A 22368-nucleotide genomic window follows, 5' to 3' on the forward strand; every position below is an offset into this window, starting at 1 on the left:
GCCAATCAGTTCAAGTCCAAGAACATAAGGATTTATTATTTTCTTATTCCACCTAATCTCTCTACAGAGGCTCTGTTTAATATCTTACCCTTGTTTGAAATGTGGAATTCATCTGCTGCTATTATTATCCCAACACAAAGGGGCCACGAAACTCTTTCGGTTCAGCCCAGCCCAGATCACGTTGTGCTGGGGATCCTGGCTGTGGGATGGGGCTGCCCTGGCTACATCCTCTGCAAAATAATGTTTTTCCCCTTGTTCTGCAGCTACAGATCCTTTTCCTCTAAAAATTGTGAGTAGGGTGGGAGGGTGCACAGGATGCTTTTGGGGGCCTTGTTCTCTGAGGAATCTTTCATCACCAGTGAGTGATGCAGAAAGTGCAGAGGAGACATAGGATGGTTTTCCTAGCTTGAAACCTCTCATGTAGCCCCACTGTCTTGCTTCTGGATTCCTTCCCAGCAAACTCTAACCCGTCCCAGGAGTTAAACTGGGTCCTTTCCAGATGCTTCTTGTAATCTTCTTGTCGCCTTCTTGTGACTGGCAAATGACTGCCACCTCTCCAAAATTGCAGCCCCACCCCTCCCGGGAAGCACTTGGCAGCCAGCTGTCCCCTGTGCCATGGATAATATCACATTTATCCTGTCCTGGGCTGTGCCTGTGCTCACAGCTGGTCACGGGGCTGTGCTGGCTTTGCCAGTGCTGAGCCTCGTCACAGGCACATGCTCCCGGGGTGCAGCATAGGCTCCCTCCAGCCCCTGCTTTGGTGGGAAAGGCAGGGAAAAATCCCCTGAATTCTTCACTGCTGACTGCGAAGGGCAATTATTTAATAGGATTTTGCGCAGAGGGAGCCCAAAAAGGTTAGGCTGTTTGGAATCTGAGCCATGAGGCTGCACCGGATGAGTCATGGGGAGAGGAATAAAAATCTCTGAGTTATAATCCCTAATACTACAGAGCAGATTTGCTCTGGGGTGTTTTTGTGTTCCTGTGTGCTGACTAATGTGCAGAGAAACAGTGAGAGTGCTTTCTCTGCTCTTTCACCCATGAAGAATGCAGTCCTGTGTCCCCCTCCTCACTTCCATGACTTACCCAAGCCTGGAATCTCGCTGCTTCCCAGACAGCTGAGCACCACTCACCCTCCTCAAAACCCCCCAAATTCCAGTAGCAGCAGGGTGGGCTCTGGAACTTTCCCAGCTGAGGGGACGTGCCAGGGCAGGACCGTGTGCCAGGAGCTGTTTGTACCCCTGTGGCTCTGCACCACTGGCAGCGGGGGGACAACCTTGAAATGCCCCATCTTGCAGTGGGCACCTGCTCTTTGAGAATCTCAAAGGGATTTATGAAGGGGGTTCAGCAGGGTGGCAGCCACCCAGCACCTACAGCTCGGTGATAAAAATACGCCGAAGTGAGCTAGCTGCCATTTCCCTGGAGATATTCCTACAGTTTACCTGAGCCTAAGACCCCAAGAAGTTTGAAATCTATGTATTTTTAGAGGACATGTCAGTTTTGCCATTTTATTCTGTCAACCTGCTCTCATTGTAATTTCAGATTCAGATGGCACCATGATTCCTCCTATCTTAGATTCATTTTGATTAGATCTCCTCAGAAGGCATGTATAAAATCAATATTCATTTAATAAAATATACCTGCCCCTAGCCCTTTTCATGCACTATATTGGGGCCAGGGATAGAGTATTAAACTGAGTCCCTGGGACTGGTCTTGTCAGCAGTGGCAGCAGCATTAAGAGGCATCAGATATCCCCAAAAATGTGGTTGAGAGGCTGCAGGAGGTCAGGTTGTGGGTGACAGAGTGGGTCCCCCAGAAAGGGCAGCTTCGTCCTTGGGAGCCAAGTTTTGTCTGTCTTGTTACTCTAACTGATTAGATTCATTTCTTGGATGTGATAACTGACTGACATTTTTTATGTTACTTTACCAATATGAACTGCTGGTTTAGACTCTGTAAGATTAAAAAAATACTTTTTAGTATTTTTTTTGATTAAAGAGTGTAGAATTGAAAACTGAATGAACACCTGTACTTGCTCACACACAGAAAAGTGGTGCACAGAAAAATGTTACAGAGATTGTAATTTCAGTGAGCAAAGTTATTTGTTAGAATATGAGGCTGTTCTTTTTCCTTACAATGTCCTTAATTAATTTTTCATTATGACAGGTATTGGTGATAATGTAAATGCTCCTCCCCAGAGAAGAGCTGGTGGCATCCTCATCCAGGAGTGGCAGCTCAGAGTTCCTAGTGCTGGATCTGAGTTCCACTTCCCTTGGGTTTTGTACACCTTAAACTGCTCAGACGAAGTGACAATCTGCACTGTGAAGTTCCTACATTGTTTTGTTTGGGTTTTATTCCTCCTCTGTAAGGTTACTTTTTGCTTCCCTGATGGTATTTGCAGCCTCTCTGCAGGAAAAGAGGAGGCAGCATTTAGGAGGGCAGTGCGCAGTTGGGCAATGCAGGTATCACTTATGAGAGGTTATGTTATCCACTCTCCTGTTGCTGAGTACAGCCCTTCTGCTGTGCAGCCAAAAGCAGGAAAAAATAAAATTTCTTCAGCAGAAAAAACCCCTTTTTTCTGTTTTTTCTTTCCCACTGCCTTCTTAGTACTCTTTCCAAATCAATTGCATTTCCTCAGCAGAACTACAGAGGTTGTGGCTGTGGGTGTATTCTGAACTTTATTTTAATTTATTTTTCAGCATTTCACAGGCTCGTGGGACATCTTAAGTATGGATCAAGCCAAGGCAAATGTGAGATGCGTTGATTGCTTATCTTGGTTGCTTGTAGAAAGGGCCTGGTATGCCTTTGGGTGTGAGGATAGGGAATTTGCAAGTCTCTGGATATGGATTATTTTTTTTCTTCTGTTGTGCTTATGAGATTTAAGGGGGATAGGAAGTCTTTGTATATTAAAGTGAAATTTTAATTTTTTAAGTACGACAGCATTTCTGTATGTGCAAAGTCTTCGCTGACTTGATATTTAATTCTTTATCTTTTTTAGCCACATTACCTGTAGCGATGCAGATGCTGGAGTAAGTGCTCTTACACTGCTGTGCTGACCTGGAAAGCAGACAGACATTTTCCAAATCAAATCCAGCACTTTAACATAGGATCACGCCCCCAGCCTGCCTGGTTGCTGCCTTGGGTTACAGCCTCAGCCAGCCTTGCCTGCTGTGACCTGCGATGCTGTGATGGTAGCAACCCCTGCCTTATGAGCAGGCAGGGAAGGTGATATGTTTTAAATAAATATCCATCCAGCTGAGCCTGGTCAGGGGTCTGAAATGAGAAGTGGATTTCCTTTGCACACATCCCCATCCTTTATACAAAATCTAAATGAAATGGGGTTACTAATTAAATTCATGCACTCTTGGCATGTAGAAGAGTGTGTTAAAGCAGGTGACACAATCCCACCAGCTTTACTGGAGGGGGGGACATGTCACTGCTGCCAGGCTTTGATAGAATGAGGGCAAACCTCTATAAGATGCTGATGTTTCTGCTTTGCCTTATATTTGCATATTTCCCTGTGCTTTCACAGGCCTGCTTGCTTGCAAATGGTTATCCAAACATTAAGTAATCCTCATCACTTTGGAGCTGTTATTGGTTGTAGTTTTTTTTCTTGAAGGGTGGGAGGGCCTTGTGTTAGATGTTGAAGGTGGAGCTTCTCCAAGAGATTGGACCACCTCCACCTGGGACAGCCCAGCAATGCACAGCAAGACCTGTCTAAACTCAGGCTCATTATGTTCTAGAGTACACTTAAGTGCTACCGGAATCTGGATTAAAAGCAGAACTCCTGGTTATTCCTGACCAGCTGCAGCCGGAACATTTTAGGGGATATATCCTGTGGTTTATTATGCTGGGGTGGCTTGAGGTTTGTCTCCATCTGGTTGTCCCTGATCTTCCTGCAGGCTGGAGCACCTGTGCTCAGGTTTTCCCCTAAGTCCTCAGTGCCAATGAGATGTATTTCAGCTTAGGGAGAGGCAGTGCAGCAGCCGTGCCTGTGTACAGACAGGCTTTCCTGTTCACTTGGCTGAGAATATGAAGGCAAAACCGGGGTCCCAGATTTTCTGTGGAGCGTATGGGACCCCTCAGCAGATGTGCATGGAGAGACCTCTGCTGGGGTCTGGGGTGTGCCCTGATTGATATAAACCCTCTGGTCTCATGAACACCCTTGCAGCTCCTGAATCCAGCCTTACATTAGAAGGCAGTGGAATACAAGAAATGAATCCATTTGTGTATCCTGGTAGTTGTATCAGAGCCACTGGGGATGTCCAGGAGGAAATGGAGTCACATGTTGGCAAGGCAGCAGCCGCATTTACTGGCTTAGCTGAGATCTGGTCATTGAAAATCTGCAGCTGAAAGGCTGGACTATGAATCTTGGACTTGAAAGTAATTTTTATCTAAACACAGGGATCTGAAAGCTGGAAACCTATCAAAGATGCAGGCAAAGTATCTTGAGTACCTTTGAAAACAAATGGCTTAGAAGAAGTCTGAGCAGTAGTCTCCAAAGACAGCCCAAACAAATGCTGGAATTATTTAGGGAAAAAGAAACTAGAGTGTCTGATGTAGCAAAGGGACTTCAGGGCAGTGGGATGGAGATGCACTGGGAGGTGGTAGGGATAACATCTCTCTATATACATTGAGAAGATAGTGGATTTATCGCAGCATGCATCTGAAGGGTTTTCAGTAGTGGACAAGGGTGATGGAGCCTTGCTTGTGCTGACCAAAATAACAAAAATCATTGGAAAGCTCTGGGAGTTCTTGTCCTTGGAGGAGTGGGGTTGTAATGCTGCATGGATCAAGGAGGTCTCTTCCTTAGCCTCATGAGCAGCCAAGGCATATAATCTCATTAACAAATTTATCAAGCTGCATTTAAGACTGATTGGACTGCCTGCCCTGTGACTGCTGAAAGGCATCCAGAGCTTGGCATGGTAAGGGACCTTTGTGCTGCAGCCTGAAGTCATTCATAGCCAGCTGATGCTCATTTGTTCTTGTGTCAGTGTTGTCCTTTAGCTTAAATCCCTGTTTCCATGATGCAGACGGCATACGTCATACCTTTGCATACCCACTGAGCTGTGCAGGTCTGACACCGGCAGCTCACTCTGTTCTCTCAGATGAGAGGTGTTTGTCATTCCCCTCCTGCTTCTGACAGCTGGATCCTCTACCAGGCTCTATTCAAACATGCCCTTTTTGGACATGAGCTCCCAGGTGGGACAGAGCACCTCGGAGCCAAGGTCTCCTGCTACTGCTGGTGCATCCTGACATCTTTAGGTCTGCCAGAAATACTTTGTCCTCCAGCTGCCAGCAGAGCCTCATTGCCCCTGAAACCCTGCTGTGCTACATCCCCAGTTCACCTGCACTCACCTGCAGAGAGAGGTGAAATTTTTAGTGAGACGAGCCTTAGCTAAAATCAACCTTCACCCAGCTCTGGTACTAAGCCCCAAGCTTGGTGGCTGTGGGAAAAGGCAGTACTTAGAAGGACCAACAATGAAAATGGTTTATTTTTCATGATTGTGTCTGCTTTAGCAGGATTGTTTGGCAATGTCATACAATCCTAGAATGGTTTGGGTTGGAACAGACCTTTAAAGGTCATCTAGTCCAACCGCCCTGCCGTGGGCAGGGATGTCTTCAACTCAGTTAAGTTGCTGAAAGCCCCATCCAGCCTGGCCTGGAATGTTTCCAGGGATGGGGTATCCACAACTTTTCTGGGCAACCTTTTCCAGTGCTTCAACACTTTTTGGGGAACCTGTTCCAGTGTTAAGCACCTTCATTCTAAAATATGCCCTTCCTTATATCTAATCTTTATCAACCCTCTTTTAGGTTAAAACCATTGCCCTTTGTCCTATCACGACAGGCCCTGCTTAAAAGTTTGTCCCCAAAAGGAACTAAATAGGGTATAAAAACCCAATATATGTTATAAAAAGTACATGTAATATTATGGCATATTTATTTTGGGTTATTTTTTCAGTGATGACTTAGAAGATACAGTTGTAATTCTGTGATGGTTTTGTTCATAATAGACCTTCTGCTGCTAAGGTGAAATTTTTACTTCAAATTTTCTGCAGATTTTGAGTGCTTCAGTTCTTTGTTTAAACTATTTACATCTTCTTAAATGGGGGTCACTGGGGCTGGAGTGAAACACCAAAGCTTTTAGGCAGCGTCATGTTTCACTTGGCTTTCAAGGGGTGCTCCTTAGCACTGTGGGTTCATTTCAGCTCCAGCTATTCATGCACTGAAGTCAGTGCAAGATCCTGCTGTGGAGGGTCAGAGAAGCTGTTTGCAGTGGTGCAGTTTGCAGTAGGCATTACTCTGCCATAGATAAGGGATTTATCTGTCCAGTTGTCCTTGTGGTGACTGTAGTTTGAGGCCCATCACACTGGCTGGGCCTTAGGATTGAACTGTCAGTGCAGAACAGATGCTGACAGGGGCCATTGCTTTTTTCATGCTTTGTTTCATGTGTGTGGAAGGAAAGGGAAAAAAAGAGGGAAAAGCCAGCAAAAAAAAAAAAGGAGGATTTCTGCTGCAGCTGTTTGAAACAGCGAATGAACCATGATGTGATGTTGTGGGTGTTTGTTTTATTTTTCCCCTCATTTCCTTATCCAGGTTTTGTTATTTCTCAGTCTTGGAGGTGGGAAGGATCGTTCTCAAGACCTGGTGCCTTGCCCTGAATCCAGACATCCCCCATTAGCTAGAGTGGTGGGGCAAAACCACAAGAACAGAGATATCTGAGATAAAAAAATATGTCTGTATATCTGCCTGGAAGTAAGTGGTTGGTTTAAGCAATGACCTTGTGGTACAGTGTACCTCTGGAGGTTGTAGCAGGTGATCTCCCAGTGATGCAACCCCCACAGTAGATGTTGTCATCCCTGTCAGCTGCTTGCTCTGCATCCTGGAAGCTGCCATGCTTGCCTTGGGTGACAGAAGGAGAGCCATGTCAGCTTCTTGGCTGCTACCAGTCAAAGCTGAGGAATTAGTTTAAACTGTCGATTTAATTAAGCTGGAGAATGCAGCAAATAGTTTGTGCATGCCAGTAATGGGTGCCAGCAGGAGTGTCCTCTCACTCCTGCCAACTGCACGGGTCTGCTCTCCAGGGCATCTGAGAACTGGATGCTGACTAAGAGTGATGGTTGGGTTGGATCCCGTCTGGTGATTTTTGTGTCACCATGTTTAAAAAAACATCCCTTTCACTGAGAGGCTCATCACATGGTCTTTGGAGGGTTCACATTCTTCAGAGTTATTCTTGGTGCCTTTAGATACACAGAGCTGTGATCTTTAGGTATTACGCCTGATGTGCCCCAGGCCATCCTAATGAAAAGGACTACATTAGTGCAAAGGAACCACTTAAAATAATATACAATAAACTATCACAGGCCTCTGGGCTTTGTGCTTGAAGGCTTGGATTTAGAAGGCAATTCACAGAGGTCTCTTTCTTAGGGCATGAGGAGAAGGAGAGTGGCAGGAAGTGGTGACGTTAACGCAGTTGAGGATCATAGATTCTCTCATCCCCCAGTATCCCACAAGTGGGGGCTGTTTGTTCCACTTCATTACACTGTGTTAGGGTTGGAAGGGAACAGACTCCTTTCATCCTTCCCAGTGCCCCGTGTGGTCTTCAATGATTTTATGCTGTTGTGAATGTTCATGAGAAGACAGGAAGATTGGATGCCCTCATATCAGCTTGGGTGCATTGACTGCACCTCTCTACTGATGGAGCTGTTTCAGTTCAAGGAAAACCAGCAATTTCCGTTGGTTTCAGGTCCTTACTGGTGGTGTTTCTGGTACATGAACTGCATGGGGAAGCATGTGGCAGCTGTGCGTGTTTCCAACTGTAGCTGAGAGTGGTTAGAGCTCCTCAAATGAAGTTAAAGTGTGCTCAGAGTTGATGCAGACACTTAGCATTTGCTTGCCATAAGCTGTTTGCATCCAACTTGAGTACCCAGGTGGATTGAGGTTGGCATGTGAGGACATGTAGCCTTGAGAGGGTGAGTTCTTACACAGTTTTGCCCTGTGTCGGTGAGAATAACAGCTGCCAGTTAAATGGGCTTTGTCAACTCAAGGCCATAACTTTGGTGTCGCTCTGAAAAGAGCAGGCTGGCTTTGGCATGTTTGGATATCAACATGATGCATTTCCTGGTGGTAGGTGGTGGGAAAGCCCACGTCTGTTGTGAAAAGAACACTCTTTCCTTGGAAAACTATTTACTGAGATAGCGATGATGGACAAGTCTCTCATAATAAATGTGACTTCACAGATCGTATTTTCGGCCTCATGGAAAAAATAGGAAAGGTATCTTACACAGGTCTGGAGGTTTGAAGGTAATGTGTTCTAAAAATAAATACTAAAAATTATTCTTGAGTTTGGGCCAGGTTGTTTCAAGATCAAAATCAAGGCCAAGGCACTTAAGTTTAGCATTCCAGGTCATTTTTATTGGCTTTGTTAATCCATGCTGCTTATGAGGTAGGAATAAATGGTAATATCTACAATGATCTTCCCACTTTCTTCCTGAAAACATGTTTCTAAGGAGTTCTGACTTTTCTGCCAGATATACCAGTCTGCTTTGACATACAGTTTATCCATTGGAAAAAACCTAGTTTTTGATGCTTTTTGTATAACCAAGAGTCTTGTGACAGTGTTTTGGTGTGTTGACGTATATATAGTGACAGTATGTGGATAACTTCAAAGGGTTATAGGACTTCAAAAAGATAGATACCAAAATAAATAAATAAATTTAAAATTGCCATTTATGTGAACCCAGATAGGCAGACCAAAAACGCAAATAAACAGCTGGAATAGTTTCTTCTTCAGTTTTCTGACATCTCAAAAGCTAGCTCCAGCACTTCTGATAGCTTGGAATTCCATCCTGCTGGATGGCAGAGCTGCAGTGAGCACATCAGCCGGAGCCAGCTGAGCCCTGGGGAGGATGTGGAAGAGACCAAAACCCGGTTATGACCAGGCGTGCACAGCCTGATCCAGCACAAGAGGCAGTGAGAGCATTTTGGTGGAGCCAAGATCAGATTTGGCTCTAAACATTCTCTTGATGGTGGCTTCTGGCACCTGTCTCTGGGGCTGATGATTTCTGATGTTTTCTCTCTGAATTTTCCAGATTTTTGTTGCTGCCTCTCAGGTCCCGAGTCTGTCATGCTTTGCTCCCAGGATGGAGAGCCAGGGAATTGGAGCTGAAAAAGCCATTGGAGCTTTTTGACATGGTCACGCTGTTCCCTGGTGCCCCTTTTTTGGTAAAGGAGCATTGGTCCCCTGACTGAGACAGCTGGGCTTTTCCTTGCCCCCAGCATGGAGCCAGCCTCTGGAGGGGTGAATGGGCCTGAGCACTTCAGGAACCACTGGGAATGGGAAGAGGTTCTCTTTTCCTGGGAGAACCAGTTCTGATCCCCCTATCAGTGGGGATGGCTTTGGGCATGGGGTCCCCCTCTCCTGCCCTTAGCTTACTGTCCTAGAAGGACATAACTCTGATCCCGGGAGCAGTTGGAGCGAGCAGCCATGACAGAGCTTGTTTTCCCAAGATAATCTCTTATTGGGAAGGCGGCTCAGCAGATGTAGGTGAAAGGTGATGCCGGCACGCTGCTGGCGCAGGTTGGTTTCCACTCTCCAGGCTGAGTCCTCAGCTTTTTATATCCCTGCTGCATCACGCCGCAGCTGCCACCCTCCTCCCTGCGCTGCGGATCACCGGGCAGGGGATCATGAGCATCGAGTCAGCTGCAGGAGCAGCGCTGGGCACTGCACTGTTACAGCAGGGTTGCATCAGCCACAAACGTGTCTGACCTGATAGCCCGACTCCCACATAACCAGCATCAGGTCAGAGGAGGGCAGGAGGTGTCATTGTCTTGAGAAAAAAAATTGATTAAATTTAATCTTCTATAGTATTTTAATTATTGTTGCTGGTTTTTAGCCCTGAATCATGAAGTTCAGTTGTCAGTATGCCACTACCTACGATGTTCTTATGATGTGTTACCTGTGATGTGTTTCAATGTCCTTTCCTTCCTCCTTTTCTTCTTCTTTAACCTTGGAGCTTCTTTACCAACTCTATCCCACATTCTGATTATCTACTGTGAGTACCAGCTCTACACTTGCCATCTTAAGTAAATGGGGGAAAAGGTCTGGAAAGGGCACTGGTTTCTGCTGCAGCATCATCTCCAGGAGAATTTAATTCAGCCTAGGAAGCAGATTGGCAAAAAGGGTGTCTTGATGAGCAGTCTTCAGAAGGAAGTTATTTCAGATATTTCAGCCAAATAGCTGTGAGGACTTATGAAATGGGGCTAACAGTATCTTCAGCTAAGGAAAGATAGTGTGACCTGCAATGATCTGTCTCCATTCTTTGTGATAAAAGAGGGGCATCTGCATGAAAACAGATCTTCTGTCCCTGGAGTAGATTATAACCATGAGAGAGAAATCCTGACTCCACTGAAGTTAACAGAGAGACAGAGGTTGGGACTGTTTGCTCCTGGCATGGGTAAGTCAGATGCTCAAGAAAGGCTGGTCTCCTCCAGCAGCTCTTAGGGAGGAGAGTTGTAAGCTCAGCAGCAGCTTCACATTCTGGTGCAGTGACAGGTGGCTGGGCACAGGTGGATCTGCTGTTGGTGTTAAGGATTTGCACAGCTGGGAAGAGACCTCCCTGACTTCACCTCTGGGTTTGGTGGATTTTCTGGTGGGCCTGCCTTCTGCAGGGAGGCTGTGTGGAGGCTTTGGCTGTCTTGGCAGTGGAGCCATGGAATTGGTGGACAGTCAGTCCTGCAGGACCAGTTGTACAGGCTCCAGGTTTTCCCTCCCTATCCAGTGAGCTCAAGTTGATGTTTAAACAGCTTCATCCGACCCCAGCTTTTTTTATTTTTTTAAAATTTTTTTTCTGGAGCAAGTCGAAGGGCACTCGCCTGCATTGCTGCCCTCAGAGGAGTGGCAGTGCTTCCATCAATGGGGCTGTGGCAAAGAGCAGAGAGGACAGAAATGCCAAACTGTGGGATGTGTGGGTGGAGAACCCTGCACCCTCCAAGGCAGCATCATCCCTGCAAAAGAGAAGAGACCTTTCGGACTGGAAACATTGATTGATGTGACTCTGAGCAACCTGATGGAGTTGAAGATGTCCCCGCTCATTGGGGGTTTGCAGTAGATGACCTTTAAAGGTCCCTTCCAACCCAAACCATTCTGTGAATCTCTTGATTCTGTGTCTGTAAGTTCTCCTGAGTCTCACAGGCTTTGTATGTAAATACACTATTTAACTGCATTCCCATATAGCAAGTGGTATGTAGCTAGGAATTCCTTTGATGCCTTTAGATGCTGATGTAGTGATAAAACAATCCCTTCTTTTTCCCTTATTTTTCTCACAGCATGTAAGCTCTTCAGAAAACCAGGTCATTAAGTATTTAAGAGTCTAGACCTGATTAAAATAAAAATATTGTTAGCAATAAATGAGTGGGAAGAGGTGCAATACTTTTTGTCAGTCTTGGAATAAAAATTTAGACATCTCTGGGTTACAGGAAGGTTAGTTGATCTGAGCATATTCAGGCATCAAAATAATGGGGATGCCAACCTGGGGAGGTTATCCATCCGTGCAGCTGAGCTGGACCCTGGCTGCTGCCCTGCTTGTGTGAGGTGCAGGGTTGGTGGGAGGCAGCTCCAGGGCTGAGGAGTAAACAGCTGATTCCCTGCAGCTCCCTGTCGCTGCTGGGCTCTGTGCTTGTTTTGCAAACGTGAAGAGGGTTATACAGGAGCCAGACGTGTTTTCAGAGGTCTTGTTTTTTTCCTCTTGAGGTGGCTGCAATAATAATCATCAAGGATGGAGGTGAAAGCAGAGTGGTAGGAGCAGAGAGCTGGTAGGACTGAGGTGTTTTTTCAGTAGAATTAAAACTGGTGTATGGTCAGGAGAGCTCTGCGAGTACAAGACAGTGAGCAAAACACCCCTTCACAAACACGAGGGATGGGACAGGTAGAGCTGGAGTGCAGTCCCTGGTAGGAATCCTTGCATCAGCAGAAAAAGGATTTACTCTTGGATATCAGCAGAAAAATGAGTCCTAGGCTGTAACTTAATAGTCTAACTGTATGATGCAATAAATAAAACCTTTCTGTGCTGATTTAATTAAACCAGTGCAACATCTATGTTTAGATGAAGCCAAGTCCTCCAGTGTTAAAAAATCTTTTCTAATAATAGTATTTTTTTTTTCACCTCATGAAGGTCCTGATCACTGAGCTGCATGTTAGAGCTGCCTGTAAAAGCAGGGCAGGCATTTATTTGGATCTGACAGCTGGATTAGTCAAGATTGTTCCATGGGCTTTGGTTTAATGGCAAACACTTTCTGTTATTATTTACTGAATATTGAACATGTGCCTTTAATAAGTAGGACCTTTCAAAAAAGTAACAGGCAGACAGAGCCTAATCTGCCAAAATGTTTCTGTGCTGGTATTCCCAGAGCTGTTTTGAAATCTTCACCTCAGTTGCCTTTGTGGAGCCTTGTGCCAGCCCTGGAGCATGTGGGGCTTCTCCTGGGCTCCACAGGGATGCTTGGACCTCAAGCCAAGTGTGACAGTGCACAGGGAAAGTCATTACCACTGGGCTTCTGTCCTATTCTTGCATGAGGAGGCAGCCACCAAGGATTCAGCTTTTAAAGGAGCCAGATATTAAGCTGGAAATGTGCCGGTCCTGCAAGGGGTGACTTAAGCTCATTAAAAAATGTCTTCTTCCTTCTTGGCCTTTACCCCCTCACTGCTTGTCGGCAACTTTGGGCTGATTTGCTTTGCCCACGATAAATGCTCCCAGCAAGAGCAGAGTGTGGTTTCCTTTGGGTTGAGGAGTTGAGGTCCAGAGGGGCCCAGAGAGGGGCTCAGGAATGTCCCCTTTTGGTCACACTGGGCCAGCAAATCAACTTGGTGTTTGTGGGGCTGGAGCTGTGTTGGTCCAGTGCCACAGGGATCAAACTTCCCCAGAACTGGAACCATTCACTCAGTTTCTGTCCCACCAGTTCCTTCAGAGGACCAAGCCCATCATCCCAACTCTGCCTTTTTGGAGCTGAAGCAGGGACAGCATAGGTGGCATAAATGGGGACAGTGATGGCATACATGGGGACAATTGCAAATCCATTTTAATAGAGGGATTTCAGGAGGCTGCAGTGGTGGGGGGTTGATAAAAGCAAATGTCGACTGCGACCAAGATGCCTGGAGTTGGTTGATTTTATCTTTCAAAAGTAAGGGTCTGGTGTCTTCTGTTTTGCGGTTTGTTTTTTTCTTTTTTTTAATAGCATCCAATTAATCTCTCTGTTAGCCACTTTTATAATTTTAGCACAACTCCTTTGCTCCTGGAGTGATGTAGTCTTGTGAGAATTTCAGCATTTATTTGACTACAAAGCATGTTGTTAGCCTGCATGGTGACAGCCTATATCCTGAAGGTTTAAAGAATAGGTCTAAGATAAAGAACTGAAAATGTAATGAGCCAGGAGGATTATTTTTGCAGCTGGCATAGTGATTTTTCTTTCCTTTCATTGTAAGCTAGTAACTAATGCAGTAGACTGAAAATCATAAATAAAAGGTAGCAAAAAGTGTCTGCAGGCTTCAGACTGAGCCCTGCTCTGGGTAACTAGGATGGTTTGTGGTGACCAAGCCAGGTGTGGGGAGCTGTGGGTCATTTTGGCCAAGGCACAAAGCGAGTTTGCAGTGAATTTCCCCAGTTTTCTGTGAATTGCAGCAGTGCCCAGCAAGGGAACCTGGCACTGGGCTGTGTGTTGGTAAGCAGTAGAGCAGCTCTGGAGATGGAGCAGCAACTCTGTGTCACAACTGTGAGAGCACCTGTAGGTCTTTGGTGCTAGACATGGGATGGTGGGAGAGCCATTGGTGGGAGAGGTGCTGTGTGCCCACATAAGGGACCAGGGAAAGGAAAGAGGCTCTTGCTTGAGCCTGCTGGCAGCATGGGAGGTGACATGGTACCCACCTGGGTGTGAGCAGTGGGATGGAAGGGCCCTTCCTTCACCCAGGTGTGGGAACCTGACTTTCATTTTGATGCAGAGATCTTGACTTTATTGTGGTAGTTGAAGTTGATGACAGAGATTGTGGATATAATTGAGAGCAAGCCAATAAACAAAAAAGAAAGGCGCAAAAATCCATTCCCTCATGCACTTGAAGGGTTACAACTTATCTCTGCAAGATTAGCCTGGGGATCAGCGTTTCTGTAAAACACCTTTGAAGCCAGAATGCACAGCCCTAGGAGAGCAGGAGGCATGAAGTACTGTCCTGAAGTGTGACATGTCCCTTGCATTACACTGCATCCCCAAGGAGCCTGATTGCATCTCAGAAAGAGATCATTGTCTGAGCTGCAAGTGGTTCAAGGCTGAAATGGTCATTCTTTGTGGACTTCGTTTCTCTGTGGCCTTTCAATTTTTCTAGGTGAGCCAATCCAGTATCTCTTAAGAATCACACTCTTCACTTGTAAGACATCTTTTGCCAAGAGGAGGATGTGTGGAATGCTGTGTTCCGTATTAGAGTTGATTTTGATAGCATGAAATAAAATTATTTTTTCTTGGTACTGTCATCCAAGTTGGGAAACATTCATGTCTTGAATACTATAAAAAGGCTAGCTAATATTTATCTTACAGTTTGTTCCTTTGGTCTTTTTATGTAACACTCTGCCATTTATCAGGAGAGTATCTCCCCCCACTTCTCCTTAGGGAATGTTTTAAGGATTTTTTTCTCTTGATGTATCTGTGTCAGCTGGTGCAGACAGAGAATAAGGTTATTAAATTTTGCTTTGAAAATGGTCCAAGGTGACATTAGGTGCTTAAAATATCAGATTGTGTGACATTTGCTTGCTTTTTGTCTTCAAAAATGGTTAAAAGAATGGGGTTAATTGTAGGGCATCTCAGCAGCGATTCAAATTGTAGCATCCCAGCTTGTGATCCTCATGTGGAGTCATTTTGTGAAGTCAAAACAGCATAGTCATGACCTGCATTTTGTGTGAGAACTTGAGCAGTAAACACACAGCCCGTTGGTCACTTGGGTGTTGGTTCACGTTGGTGGGCAGACCCACCCCGAGTGTGGGGGAGGAGTCCTGGGTGGATGCAAGGGACACAAATTTATGTGATGATACCTTCAATGGAATAGCTAGACTTAAATTTTAAAATATACACTTTATTGTGAAACTGTTACAAGAGTTCTTGGAAGCATTTTTATGTTGCATTTTTACTGTTACCAAACAATGCTTTTCTGGGTGGAGTGTAGGTTGGAATCCACAATCTACCAGGCAGTCCTTATGTGCTTGTCTTTTTTCAACTTTCCCCTTTTCATTCCCAGAAAGGAATTGATTTTTAGGATGAAAAATGGTAGGGTGAGGCAAGATCAATGGTTCTTGCCTTCATCTTGTTTTCCTAAAATACTCGGGTATTGGATGTGCAGTGTCATTGCCTGGTCACAGACTGGTGGAGCATCTGCGAAGTGCCCTCCCCTCATTAATCATGTCCCAGCTGTAGCTGCTGTTTCTGATCTGGGAGCAAAAGCCCCAGCTCTAGGGACTGCCTGGGATGTTGGCTAAGCTTGTGAAGCCCTCAAAAGCAGCCAGGTTACTCCAAAAATTTGGTGCTGCTGAGTGAGGAGAAAAAGGAGCAGAGGCCTTTACACTATTTTCCTATGTGTTTCTTTGGGAAATAATTGGTATTGTTTATTTGTCTTCTATAAGGACATAAATATTATAGGCACATGATATAAGAGACTGTCAACTGGTGTCCTTCTGTAATTCCATAAAGCAAGCAAGTTCATGTTTCCTCACTGATACAGAACACAAGTCCTGTTGACCTGGAACTCCCTGATTTTGCCACCCTCACTGTAATGTCAGATTCAGTCTATAGCTCTTCTAAAATTTCATGCCTAAGAACAGGAAGCCAAGGAGAGGTTTTGGAGGTGACTTGAGCTGATTAATCAGCTGGATGTTATTGCAGGGGACAGTCTGGGCTTGGTCCTGTGCTCGCTCTTTCTGCCAGGACTGGTGCTGAGCCTGCTTTGGCTTGCTAAACCAGGAGAAATGCATTCCCTCGTGGTAGCTGAGATACCCACTGTAGCAAACTGCTGCCTTTCAGCAAATATATCTGCAACCATTCACTGGAGGATTTATAAAAAAACAAGAAAAGTTGAATTGTTTTCTTTTTTTTTCCTTTTTTATTCTCTGCTGGGTAACACTGACCTTGATAAGCAGTCCCTGTATCTGGAGATGTTCTTCTGCATGGGGATGTAACAAAGCCATTTTGGGATGTAACGAAGCCATTTTGGGATGCTCACCTTGTGTTTAAGGAGGGGATTTTGGTGTTGACAAACTGAGCACATACTGCTCACAGTGCCTGGTGGCAGGAGCAGCAGACATGAATGCCCCAGTTGCATTCTTGCCCATAATAAAGTTACTGCTGAAGCTTACTGCACTGATCATGAGGTTTAACAGGTCCCTTGCTGCATTTAACTCACATGGCTGGATTGTAATAAACATGCTAGAGTGTAAAAAACCCAGCTCTTGCCTTAAAATAAAACACAGGCACAGAAAACACCCCTTGTTTTGTGAAACGAGCCATTGCACTTGGGACTCTTCAACATTCAAAGTTTAACAGGTGGGACTCCTACTCTCTTCCTCATGTATTTTTCAGCTAATGAGGAACAAGTCTTTTAACTCTTTTTGTGTGTTTATTAATCATTTGGGGTCTCTGTGTTGCAGGGCACACTTTGCTCGTTGCTGGTTTCCTCCAGCTGGTGTGTTCAGGTTCTTGCTGCCCTTGGAGAGGAGCTGTGGGCTCAGGGTGCTGCTCTCGTGTTGATGGTGATGCCTTGTTTGCTCAGAGCTGACATGTGCTCGGTGCGTGGTGTTTCTGTGTGCGAGTGATTCAACCCTTGTTGTGCACAAGTAATGGAGTTATTTCTTGTCAAGGGATGGGGAAGATGAATGTGTTTTTCAAGTGCTGGCCCATGACTTGTAAAATCTGGTTGTGCTTCATGGCTTTGCTGCCAACCTACTGCATGACCTTCAGTGAGTTGATAAGGGCAAGACCTAAACTGTTGGGCAACGCTCATGGACAGTCTGCAAGGAAGTCCCTGCATTTTGAGGGGGAAGCAGCAATGGAGTGAGCTGGAGTGGAGTGATGTTCTTCCCAGCAAGCAGTGTGCTCAGTCTTAAAAATCTGGCACATTTTAATGGTAGCGTCTAGACAACTGGAAGGTTGTCTTTTCAGGCATGTGCTGGGCACAAGGGTTTGAATTTCATCTGCCTCTCAAACTGGGAAGCAATGAGACAGTGTCTTCTCACATCCAGGAGTGGAAAGTACTGAGGTTCCTCCATACCATAAAGGAAGATGATTAAAATGAACATTAATCATCAGCCATTAGTTTATCTGTTACAATCTGACTAGAAAAGCCCATATGTTTATGTAAAAACATAAACTGTGCAAGATGCTGATCGCTGAGCTCTTGCACAGCCTGTGAGTCCTGCTGCCATCCAGCTGGCCTTGAAGGCAGAAGATGAGAGTGCTGTGAGTGGTGTGGTATATGCAGGAAGGGGGAAGGTATAGAAGATAGAAAATGAAAAAATTACGTTTTCACTTGTTGGATAGTGACAACTGCTGGGCTCGTCTCCCAGGAGAACTGAGCAAAGTACATATTGACACATCCGTGTTGGAGCCTGGAGAAAAAGCCCTGCTGGTGCATCAGGCACAGCACAGTGAGGGGCTAGGCTGGTGGGCTGAGCCTCATTTCTCTGGAGACAGAGCTTCATCTCTGTTTGCATGCTCAATATTTTACAGGTAATTGGTTTATGGAGAAAACAGTTAGCTCGAGGATTTTGGGCAGGTGTTTTTGCTGTAGAGAAATAGGTTTTACAGGCATTTTCAATGTCATACAGTTATCAGAGTGGCTGAGATTGGCTGTGTAATTAGTGGGATGGAAGTTATTTTGGGAGATTCAAATCCTTTTCTGAAATGTTTTCATCAGCTCAGAGACTTGGGTCAGACCTTCTTCAGCTTCACTTCATTTAGCTGGGGGGAAGTTAGGGAATATTTCATTTGCTAACTCTCCCCATCACTGAGAAAACACTAGAAGCAAGGACAAGGTCATTCAGATTTTTTTTCCACGAATTAGCAGACTTCAAGTGCAACTTCATCTGCAAGCCTGTCTGCAGACTTCCAGTTGGCTTGTACTGATTTGCTGGGTTTTGTAACAACAAAAACATGTTGCAAAGGCACCAGATTTTTGTGAGTTATGGTGTTGTCCCCATAAGCCAGTTTAGCCTGGGTTGTGGTAATGCTGCATCTTTCCTGCAGAGAAGGTAATTTTGATTGTTTTCCCAAGGGAAGAAGTAGTTTTGGTTCGAAGTAGATTTTGTACGTGAGGTGACTTAAACATGATCAAAGTCACTGGAATTTTATTCAAAATAAACATGTGATTCTCCTAATCAACCCTTTAAAGAGACCATCTGGGGAAAAAATGTCGGGTTTTTGTACATTTAATTATTCACTTGATTTTTCCCTTTTAAATATCTGATGACGTTTCCGCTGTTTGAGGGTAGATAGGTCTTTATTGACACAATTAGCAAAACAAATGATTATCACACCTTTTCCTTAACCCTGTGCTATTTGATCTAATTGCTTGCACTTTCATTACTCCTTTGCTTGGTTGCATTACACACAATGTTATCACCTTCCTGTGCTGCTGCAGCTAAAACAAAGTGAAAAAACCTCTTTTGGCTCTCAGCTGCTCTCTGTTGTTTTCTTTTTACAGTTGGACTAGAAAGCAATGTCGGGCAAAGAGCTGAGTTTCCTTTCAGCACTTGCTGGGCATTATATCTGGGCCTGGCACTTGCCTGTGTTTATGTGACAGCTTTCATATTTTAAAATAACAAACAAAAATCCCATCAGCTCTATTCCCAGCACAATTGGTAAAATCAAATTAAAAGAACTGAAAAAACAAACAACCCCAACCCCCCAGATTATGATGGGTTTATATACGTCAAGTACTAGAATCTTTATGACTAATTCCTCCGGTATTTTGAGCTACTTTGCTGGGATGTGTTTATTTTCTCTGATGGTAGAGGTGGGAAGTGTGGCTCTGCCTGGTTGGAGGTCACAGTGGGTTGTTGTACTCAAGAGCTGAGTGTTTCTGCTATGTCACTGATGGGTTGGGCCAGACGTTGATGCGGGTTGCTGAAGGTGTGATTCTCCTGGTGGTGGAAGTCAGGAAGGCAGATGATGCTGCTGACCTGCTTCTTTACAACCCTTTCCATCCTCCTCTTCCCTGGTAGAGAAAATACTTCATTAGGTGTAGAAGGTGTGGAAAAAAGGAGAGGAGAGGAAGACTCTGTCCTTTCACCTGACAAAAAGAAAAAGAAGAGAGTTTTGGAAAGATCTGTTGGTTAGGTGAAAACTTTTTTCAGTTGCTGGCTTGTCATCCTCCTCGTCTCACATCAGCTAGCAGCTATGAGGCATCTGGAGGTGGTGACTCCATGTTGTGCCTCTGCTCACTGTTACATTCATTTAAGTAAATCATGCAAATTAAAAAACAAAACAAAACAAAAAACAAACACTAAAACCTTCCTTCCATGCAAAAATAAATCAAAAGATAGGAGTTTCCATGGGAATAGACCTTGTCCAACGTGGTAAGAGCTGTTGTGTAATGGCCTGTCCCTTTCTTCTCTCTGAAGGTCCCAACCCCATGCGTCCCACTGGTCTGGGATGACGTTTGGAGGAGCCTGGCAGTCTGGTCCTTTTTGTAGCTCCCAAGGATTTTTAGGATCATGGGATGCATGGACATATGGACCCACAACACCCTCTGGAGAATGTCGGCTATGGATATAAGCATCTGGAAGTTCCTACCATCTTTTTACCTTCTTTTTTCCTGGGTCACCCTGTGTCATTTGTGGCCCTGTCCTGAGGATTATAGCATACAGTCACTTACTGGAATATCTCCCCATGCATCTTCTTAAGACGGAGCCATTGCTTTACCCAGCTGGAAGATATTTTCTCTTCTCCCAGAGCTTTTCCAGTGCAGCAGCATTCCTGTCCAGCAGGTATGTAAATGGTTTTGTTGTTGACTGCCCAGTTTGCTTTCTTGATCTTCAGTTCAGTCACTTTTTTTCCTTATTAGCTTCTGCTGAAGGTAAGACCTTCCAAAGTCCCTGGTGCCATACCCTGAAGATGGCTTTTCTTTGTTGGGAGAGACCCAATTTGAGATGAAGGTTCTCGTGGATCGGTGGTATCAGCTTCTGAAGGTTTTGATGCCCAACCATAGCCTCATACATGAGGGAAAGGATGGATCTGATGCTCTGTATTCCTCCACCTGGATCCTTCTGGACTCCTGGGCGGCTGTGTTCGTAACCCACAGCTGCCACCAGCCATGTGTGGATCAGCTTATCGGGCTTCATCATCTCATTTCAAAAAAGATGACACAAGTGTTAAACACATTTTTTCTCTTCTTAGTTTAATAGAATTTCTGCTGAAGAACATAATTTTGAGGATCACTTATCCCATATAAAAGGAGATGCCTTTAGCTCTAAAATTAAAACTTTTCCTATTCCATATAGATCTCTATAACTCAATAGGACTAGTGATAACAACCAAATTTGTATTTTTAGAATCATTTACAATGAGTTAGGTGTTTTTGTGAAGGTGACAAATTCTTTTTCCATTCTTTCTAGCAGAGAATTGAATAATTGTTTTGGTGTCTGTGGCTATCAATTTGCTGTGAAAATCATTCTTTTTGGCACTTGTGCTGGTTTGGTCAAATGCTCAGGTGTGCTGGTGAACAGATTGCTCCTTCTACGGGGTAGACAAAAAAGTAGCTCTTTGTATCTAACTTTTATTTTTACTATACAAAGAGGAGGTGCTGAAGGAAAAGGGCTGAAAATGCTTTGCTGTACATTTATTTTGCGTTCCCCTCAGCATTTGTGAGGCATTAAAAGTTTTGTCTTCTTGCTTTGTAAGCACAATTTTGCATCAAAGGAAGGAAATGCAGGGGGCAGGGTGGATAGAGCATGTTCAGTGGGAAACATAATCAGTTGTCTCTCTCTTCAATTTGACTGTGACTCCTAGGCCAGATGGAGATGGTAGACAAAGACTGGGGATAAAGTTCTTTGCTTGATCAATGAGCAAAGTCAGGCGCTTGCTGTGCTTGTAGGAGAGGCCGGAGCTAACAGTGGGGATTTGGACTCAGAGGTGAACAGCAGCATCCTGCCAGGCTAGTGGGCATGGTCATGGTCAAGCCCCGTGCAGCGTGGTCATGTGCCAAGGCAGAGCCTTCTCCCGTAGGATTGCCTGGAGGCTCAGCCCTGCAGTGCCAGACCCCTTTGCTTGCTCGCATGGACTTTGTGCTCTGCTGCAGAGACATCCCCTGGAACCAGCTCTTCATTTGCACATAGGAGTTTTCCTTGCTTAACCTGAATTAGCAGCTTTTGCATCACTGAAATCCCTGGTGTTTTATTAACTAGCTCCTAACAACTTCTAAAGCACCTAAGAAAGACTGGATCACTTGCAGTTGTTCTTTTTATCTGCAATTAAAGCAAACACCATTGATACTTAAAATCCTTATTTTTTTTCCTTGTAGTCAGCTGTTAAAGACATCGCAAACCAGATCTCCACTTGCTCCTGTAAGATGTGAAAAGGTCCCTTGTCAGCAGCACATTGCGGTGGAATGAGCTTTATCTTTTATAAGTAACTGGGATCGAATGGGGCTTCAGTTGCTCTGCTCTAGTGCTGCCAGGCCCTTTGGTGCTTCTGGAGGTGCCTTCTGGAGACCGAGCAAAACCTGCCTGTGATCTGGGTAACCCAGTGCAGCCCCAGGGTGCTTGACCTCTGCATTGTAGGGTCTGCACTCAGACCGAGCAAGGAGAAAAGCCGTGGTAGATGTACCCTGAATTTTGCATTCTGCATTGCCTCTTGCAGTGTGACTCCCTAGTCACACAGGGTCTGGCAGGCACGTGGCACACCTGGGGTACCTGGGGGTGGCCCAAGAATTAGAGCTTGGCCGGGAACGATGTTTCAGTTGCAAATGTACAGCTGTCCTTTACAGGGAGGAAAAATCATCTCAGGTTTTGTTAAGAGCAGGTCTCACCCTGCATAGATGTGGGGCAGCTTCAGAGGGTAAGTAGTTTAAGGGCTTTCGTGTTGGTCAGCGTGAGGATCCGGGTAGGGGGGCTGCCAGCTACATCCGTAGGTGCTAGTTAAAAGATGAACCCCATCAGCATTCAAGATATTTGCTGGTAAAGTGGCAAAAGTTTGCTTTCAGTCAGGTTGCAGATCCTTGGATCAAAATATCCTTTAGGAGGTTGGTCTGTACACAGATGCATGTTATTAATAATAATATAGAAATACAGAAAGCTTCTATTTGGCTGCTTGTGAAGATTATGTGTGTGGGTGTGTTTCAAAAGCACATAA

The 22368-nt window shown here is 45.0% G+C and overlaps 1 long non-coding RNA gene across 1 annotated transcript in view; it reads left to right on the forward strand.

Moving 5' to 3' along the window:
* The first annotated feature begins 18314 nt into the window (after positions 1-18314).
* Positions 18315-22368, forward strand: part of LOC121668396 — a 76038-nt gene continuing 71984 nt past the window's right edge. Inside the window, exon 1 of the long non-coding RNA XR_006017359.1 lies at positions 18315-20006. This is a non-coding gene — a long non-coding RNA (uncharacterized LOC121668396). The remainder of the gene's footprint in view (positions 20007-22368) is intronic.

Source organism: Corvus kubaryi, unplaced genomic scaffold (assembly GCF_017639235.1).
Source record: "Corvus kubaryi isolate FWS band 111438036 unplaced genomic scaffold, C.kubaryi_AGA036_p1.0 37385, whole genome shotgun sequence".
In the NCBI taxonomy this organism is placed as follows: Eukaryota; Metazoa; Chordata; class Aves; order Passeriformes; family Corvidae; genus Corvus; species Corvus kubaryi.